The sequence below is a fragment of the Petaurus breviceps genome, unplaced genomic scaffold, assembly GCF_028583685.1.
Source record: "Petaurus breviceps papuanus isolate PSGF00001 unplaced genomic scaffold, PetGlider_PUasm1.0 90895, whole genome shotgun sequence".
In the NCBI taxonomy this organism is placed as follows: domain Eukaryota; kingdom Metazoa; phylum Chordata; class Mammalia; order Diprotodontia; family Petauridae; genus Petaurus; species Petaurus breviceps.
Genome location: NW_027187372.1, coordinates 746,627 through 754,678, shown reverse-complemented (window position 1 = coordinate 754,678; position 8,052 = coordinate 746,627). Strand labels below are relative to the sequence as shown.

General features: G+C 41.4%; 1 long non-coding RNA gene across 1 annotated transcript in view; it reads right to left on the bottom strand.

The window, feature by feature from the left end:
• Positions 1-24: 24 nt before the first annotated feature.
• LOC138150969 (uncharacterized) overlaps positions 25-8,052 on the bottom strand; it is a 144,798-nt gene continuing 136,770 nt past the window's right edge. Inside the window, exon 3 of the long non-coding RNA XR_011165708.1 lies at positions 25-170. This is a non-coding gene — a long non-coding RNA (uncharacterized lncRNA). The remainder of the gene's footprint in view (positions 171-8,052) is intronic.

Sequence of the window (8,052 nt, the reverse complement as noted above, 5' to 3'; positions counted from 1 at the left end):
GACATTGCCTCATACACAGGTAATACCCGATAAGAATGTCTCTGGCAGTGTTCTGCAGCAAAGAAGTGTTGGACTTTGGCCAGAAGTTGTAGGTTCAAGTGACTCCATTACTTACCAGCTATGTGACATCAAGCAAGTCACTGAAGCTCTCTAACCCTCTGGTCTACCATCTGTAAAACAGAGATAACAGTCATATTACCTAGCAATAGGTACACGAACAACCTACCAATAGGATGATTATGAGGGAAATGTTTTTTTTTTTTAATTCTTGTAATGGACTACATGAATGTGATCCAGTCTTATTAGGTCCTCCATGAATTTATGATTCACCATTATCTAAGGTGAAGGGTAGAGAATTTGGTTCACTACTTGTTCCTATGAACCATTTTCAGGAGGAGTCCCTAGCATATAAGCCGGCTGTAGTAGTATCCACACTGGCATACCCAGTTTGGCTGCTAGCACAGGTTCTTAGATCTACTTTACTAGGAAAGACAGCTGTTTAAGGGGTCAACAGTCTTTTTTAATTACATTCACTAGTTCTGGGGAAAAGTCAGCACCCTGAACTTCAGAGAAAATACAAGCAGAGAAATAAAAACCAATAGACAGGGCTCTGACTGCCTGAATCAAAGCAATATTGCTATATTACTGCGGCCAGCACAGTTGGTGGGCTAGCAAGCAGTAAGAATAATGAGACAGAGGTGTAATCAATAGTCTATTACAGGACCATTTCATGCAGAGCCAAAGATGCAAGGGGCTCACAGAGTTTATATGCCCCCCCAAGAGAATATAGACACCCCAAAACAATGCAGACAATGTAGAAAGATCCTCCCTCTAGGTGACTGACCCAAAGGAATGCAGACAATGTAGAAGGACCCTCCTTAATCTTGTTTACTATTTACCCTTGCTTAAGGTTAGTTATTTATTAGGGTAATATCCTGGGACCATATCTGGAGGCATAAACAAAAAAGGATTACACACCCTCTTGCTTATCTGCCCTGTAACCTTGCAGGTAACTGTATAGGGCAGGGGAATATACCTTTAGCGAGGTCAAGGGACCCCAAAAAGTTCTCCATATGTACATCCTCCTGCTTGTCTGCCCTCTAACCTTTCAGGTAATAATATATGGGAGGGGAACATTTCATTAGTGAAGCCAGGGGACTTCTGAAAGTTCACTACACTATACACTTTCCATACATCCCTGGATCCAGGGAGCCTTTACATCTGAGCAGTCAGAGAGCTCTGAACATACAGCCATTCAGAATCTCCACCAGGGAATCACAAGATCCTTCTCATAAGCAAGCTCCCAAAGCAAAATACCAACTCAGAGTATATTTACACACACACACACACACACACACACACGACTATTTATTATCTCTGTTTTACAGATGATAGAACAAAGGGTTAGAAAGCTTCAGTGACCTGCTTGATGTCACATAGCTGGTAAGTAATGGAGTCACTTGAAACTACATCTTCTGGCCAAAGTCCAACACTCCTTTGCTGCAGGACACTGCCAGAGACATTCTTGTCAGGTATTACCTGTGTATATGTAGATGTAGATGTAAATGTGTATATGTAAGTGTATGTGTGTGTGTATACATATACATATACACACACACACACACACACACACACTTCTCAGAACCAGAAGGCATCACAACCCTACAGGACACTGCCAGAGATTCTTGTCAGGTATTACCTCTGTATGTATATATGTATATGTGTGCGTATGTATAAATATACTTCTCAGAACCCGAAGACATCACAACCCTCATGACTCAGTGCCGAAATTAGCCAAAGGTGTGAAAGCCTTCCTACAAGCAAGCCTCCCCTAAGCAAGCTTCCCTTAATGGGCACCACAGAAGGCCTATTAATGGGCTGGGGAGGAGTGGGGAAGATCTTAAATCCCATTAACATTATACCGGTGTGCTAGCATAACCTGGAGAAGCCTTCCCATTGGCCTTCCTAAGGACTAATGAGAGAATGCTCCCCCAGAGCATGCCAGAACCCCAGTCTATGTACAACTATGCTCTTGATGCCATATATTCATTACATGCTTCTACCACCAAAGTTCTCCTGCAATGTCTCATTGTAGTATGTGCGCTACCTAGAGTTTTAAAAGGCTGGACCAGAAAAGCAGAAGTTCTGAAAGGTCCTGCAAGACTTTGCATGCAAGACTTGGCCACATGCCTGTCTCCTAAAAATCAATCTAGCTAAATCCCAAGAGCCTCATCACCAGGTTGGCAGGGCCTTACCAACCATTCAGGAGCCTGGACTTGACCCTATAAGCATGAGAGAGAGCACCATGTCTCCACAGAGGATCTTGAGCATTAATCTGGCATGATGCCAGTTTTATAATTTGGGGCAGAGAAGGGAGAGGTGTTACCGCACAGACTCACCACAGCCCCAGGTTTCTTCACACATTTTGGAATCTGCCAAAGACACCTGTTAGATCTGTTCTTATTTAAGACAGTGTTTTCAAGCTGTAGAGTAGTAAGTGGTGGGAAACCAAACAAAATAGGTGAAACTGCCAGGTTTACAGAGAACAGCATCTGCTACAAATACAACAGCAGCTACAACAGATCAGTGACCAGAAGTTAGCCACCAGGAACTTGTGATCCTCTAGCCTCCATCATGGAAGACTACTCTGCTCTTCCTAATGAGAGCTAGAATAATAGTTAACATTTGTATAGGGCTGTGAGGTTTGCAAAGCACTTAATACAAACTACCTTGTCTGATCTTTACAACAACCCTATAAGGTAGGTACTATTCTAATACTACTATTACAGATAGGGAAACTCATGTTGAAAGAGTTTAAGTGACTTGCCCAGGGTCATGCAGCTATAAAGGACCTGAAGTTAGACTTGAACTCAGGTCTTCCTGACTACAAGTCCAGCACTTTATCCATCTAGCTCTCTTCAACTGATCTGCCATCACTCCAGGAAGAACACTGCAAAAAGGGCCCTTGGAGTGTGATGCAAACAATTGAACAATGCCATATTGAGACACAGTCTCCCATCCTATCCTCACCCTGCCTTGAGCCAAATGAAAAGGGATTCAATTTGTGTGACAATTCTGCAGAGCAAGTTTAAAAGAAAACAAAGCAAAAATCCTCTATCTTCTCCACTGCTTATCTTTTAGAAGGAAAATATACAGTCTAAGGCATGTACATGTGTGATCATGCCCAACAACATGTTTCCATTCTGATCAAAAGTCTTCAATGGCTCCCCACTACCTATAAGATCAAGTCTTTAGCCAGGCATTTAAAGCATATCACAATCTGACCCCCCCAAATTTACCTTACAAGCTCTCTCTATCTCTGTCTCTCTCTCTCCCCTCCCTTCCTCTTCCTTTCTCTCCCTTCTCTTCTTCTTCCTCTTTCTTCTTCTTCTTCTTCTTCTTCTTCTTCTTCTTCTTCTTCTTCTTCTTCTTCTTCTTCTTCTTCTTCTTCTTCTTCTCCTCCTCCTCCTTTTCCTCCTCCTTCTCTTTCTCCTTCTCCTTCTTTTCCTTCTCCTCCTTCTCCTTATTCTCTTCTTCTTATCCTTCTCTCTTCCTCCTCCTCCTTCTTCTTTTCCTTTCTCCCTCCCCTCCCTCTCTTTCTCCCTCTCACCTTCCCATCCCTGGAACTTTGTTCACATTATTCCTCTTCCCACCTTCCTGCCTACACAATTCTTACTCATCCGTCAAGACCCAGCTCACATCTATAACTCCGCTAAGAAACCTTCCCCAGAGGAATGACATCAAACCACAAGGATGTCTCTCACTTTGTGCTTACTGGGCATAATTTTAACTTAGAGTCATAGAATTTAGAGCTAAAAGGGACCTTAGAGGTCTTCAAATCCATTGCTTTATAACTGAGAACACTGAGGCCCAGGAAGATTGTCAATTTCCCATAATCACATCCTGTTTTTTAGCCAAACTATAATCTACTTGAGGTTAGGTCTGTTTTGTTTCCTGAAACGCTGGATATAGTGCTAGATAAACATTTGTAAAGTGATTACTTGACATATGAGTTCTTAGGAAAGAAGAGGAAAAAGGACATTAAGTTTCCCCAAAGAAATAACACTAAATTTGTGGCTTAAAAGACCTTCCCTGGTCAACAGCCCCCTTTAGGCAACAGTTTATTTGCTAAGTCCTGACCCCATAAAAGTATCCTCGCTATCAAATCATCTAAGCATATTCACAAGGCGATCATATCTTGACATTTCAGTACTAATACTGGTAAGGAAGTATGATGTCAACTTGAAGTTTCAGACTGAGAACCACTTCTGCTTTGTATTCACTGAGTGACCTTGGGTAAATCACTCAGTCACTTTGGGGGTTTGCTGTAGTTTTCTCATTTGTAAAATGAAGGTCAGTCTCTATCCCCAAGGTCCCTTCTTGCACTAATAGTTTGTGACATGGTAAACTCTACCTGGTGACACTTAATGGCTTGTGAACCTATGAGACTGGTACTCTGTAGTTCTTTTCTGATCCCCACAGCAACCTGAAATAGTCTCTTTGCTCTGAGTACCCAATCTAGGGAATTTATTAGGAAAAACAAAAAGGGTATCTTGACGAGGTTTTGGAGAGGTAGGTGTAAGGAAAGCTGATTTTTTCCCATCTGGCTTCCCAGAGTCTCAGAACTGTCTCTCTTCTCCCAGCCCTTACACATACAAGGTATAATCTTGATTCTTCAAGCACAAATCTAATTACTGTACTTCCTACAAGAAGGGAATGTCAAGGAAATGAGCCAAGTGGGACACCCTGAAGCAGCAAAAAATATTGATGAGCATAAGAAGTCATTAAATCCATCTTGTTCTCAACAAGAAAGGGAAAGCTACATGACTCCCTTGACACACACACACACACACACACACACACACACAAATTATCTGTCAGAAATCTGAACATCTTAGCCATCTCCAGGATAACACATGTTAGAGTTTATTAAGTTGCTATATTACATGGGATGACACCTTTGAGCAAGGGCCATATCTGTCAGCACTTTGGACAGAGTCCAGTGGGAGACTTTGCACTGGTGACACCACTTTTGACAGCAATGGACTTTAACTGCCTGGGGTAGACCCTGTCAAAGGACTTTAAAACTAAGGCCAGTGGGACATTGAAGAGCTCACAGATGACCTTGGAAAGGATCACATTTGAGAGCTGGGATTGGTTTTGATTAAATGCCAAGCTGACACCCTCACTGAAAATTGAAGCAGTCACCTTTTATGCATCTACTTTAGGAAGATATGAAAACTGGAGTTTGAGGAAGTGTTGGCCAGGGTCCTGGGAGGGAACCTTTGCACTACCTCCTCAAACACAGCCTCTCAGAAGGAATTTTTAAAAATCCAAGTTACAGACAGAAGAGGTAGGAGGAAACCAGAAGTGCTATGTACAAAGTGGGTGCTCAGCAAGTATTTACCAACTTGATATGATTTAATTTAAGCAGGATGCCCCAAGGAGGGGAGGGAATTGTTCTGGTGCTGGTGCTAAGTGCATCTCAGGAGGCAGCCCAACCTTCCCCACTCTGGGTCCCATCCAGCTCCCAACACTTTCATGTCTCCCGAAAGACTCATTCTCACACTACCTAGGCTAACTTAGCCCATCCAATTGCAGTTTTAATTTCTCAGCTTCCTGGATACTCCCCACCCATCCACCCCCCCCCCATTCTGGGTTGTTCCATTTGTGCATTGGACCCTTTGATGTTTTAGGGAATGTGTCATCAGAGCACTGTTTCTCCTAGTTTGATTCTTTTGGTCTGTCCCAGCAGGCTGACTTCACACACCCACATTAAAGGTCACCTTTTGGGCCCCATTATAGATGAGCAGCTGGGAAAAAAAGCCTCTAAAACTGATTTCTTTTTCTCTGGGCACTAGATCATTCTTTTTGTACCCTCACCCCCCCCACCCCCAACTCCCAGATGAGATTTCAGGCTCTAAAATTGTCACTGCTCTCCAGAGCTCCAAACAATGGCATCTTTTTTAAAAAACAAAATCTACCCAGAATGATCTCACTAAGTGATCTCTGCTCCCCTTGGAAAAAAAATTGAATCTATTCAACCATGACCACTGAAGGGTACCTGTTACCTTAATGGGTAATCTTAATGCCCAAAGTGCCCTTAGAAGGGTAACTTAGTGCCCAAAGAAGAAGGTTGAGCTTTGAGGATATCCAGAAGACCCCCATATCTCCCCAAATAACCAGGAATTAGTTTCCCTATAAAACCCAACATCCTGGTACTGGAGTCACAGAAACCTGGGCAGGACAGAGGAATATGACATAGTTTCAGTAGAACTGACTGCTTCAGGGAGTCAGTGCATTGTAATGAAAAGAACCCTGTATAACTATAACAAAGACTATCTCTACCCCTGATGATCTACAGCACTTTGAGCAAGTCACTTCACTTCTCTGGGCCTCAGTTTCTCCATCTAGAAGATGAGGGGTTTTGAATGAGATGAATTCTGGCATACCTTCCAATTCTAAATCTATGATCCTGCGAAATAAACTGTAGCAAGGAGGCTTTAAATTAGTTAAAAAGGAAAACATAGCTTGTTTGTACATCACTGTCTGCATGTCATGTCCCTCCTTGTATCCAAGAATCAGACTCCTTGAATATCAAATTCATGGCACTTTTTACCACACCATGCATTCTAACTGTGGCTCCAATACTAATGAGCTATATAACTTCTTTGAGCAACTCACTTGATTTCTCAGTTTTCTCATCTGTAAAATGGCAATGATACTGTTCTGCCTTATCAGGATTTTGTAAGATGTCAACAAATTATATCCTTGATAAAAATAATATGAAAAAGTCAAGCTTTGGAAAACAATTTTGAAATGTACAGAGAATCTAAGATTCTATTTTCTTTGTCTATTACCAAAAAAACCCTCAAACATTTGATTTGGTAAAGGAAAATATATCCTTCAAGGATCTCCTCCAACAAGGTAGAGATACACATTTGTTAAAATCACATGCTTATGCTTAAATGTGTTCCCTTAGTAAGTGCAATCATAGAGATAACTTTATTTGTGAACTCTCTGATTATTAATATTAATGGAAATATAAAATATATGTTCACCAAAGGCATTCACTTCATGAAGAATGATCTGTACAGAACCCAAATGGAAGAGGGATTGCCCTTGCAAGATTGTTCAGTGCTTTTAACCATCTCAAATTGCCACCCAGCACAAAGACTACAGTGTGATATGGAGGAAGGGATGCAGGATCTGTGCTCACAAAACATGGATTCAAACTTCAACTTTGCAAGTCACTACCTATGTGGCCTTGGGCAAATCACACAACTTCTGTAGGCTTTTCTTGACTACAAAATGAGTTGGACTGATTACTTCTATTGGTTTACTTCTTTGGTCCTTTCAAGTTCTAAATTTACGATTCTTTATCCCATCTTTTTAACTTAAATATTCTCCCAGCAATGCTATATTTATGAATCTTTGAATATCATAAAATTCATGAAATCAAAGTTACAGGTGGCCCAGTGGGCTATGGAGAGATTCATGACAAGTTCTAGGAGATAGCATCATATGGCCAATGATGACCTATGCCCAAGAAGTGGCATTAAGGGGTGTAACTGAAGAAATAAATCATTGGAAAATGAAGTGGGCTGGTCATGTGATGAGAGGGAGGGACAGAAGCATGGCTAGGTCTAGAGCTTCATTCAAGATTAGCCATGAAATGTAAACAGGCCTAGTAGAAGACCCCAAGCTAGTGGCTCCTCAATGAAGGAATTTTGAAGAGCATGGATAAGAATTGCACATGATTTGAAGACATGGATGGGCCATGATTTGCAGTAAAGAGAAGACCCACATGGATGAGATCCATTGAAATATTGAGTAATGAAGATGAAAGAAAGAAAGAAAGAAAGAAAGAAAGAAAGAAAGAAAGAAAGAAAGAAAGAAAGAAAGAAAGAAAGAAAGAAAGAAAGAAAGAAAGAAAGAAAGGAAGGAAGGAAGGAAGGAAGGAAGGAAGGAAGGAAGGAAGGAAGGAAGGAAGGAAGGAAGAAAAAAAGAAAGAAAGAAAGAAAGAAAGAAAGAAAGAAAGAAAGAAAGAAA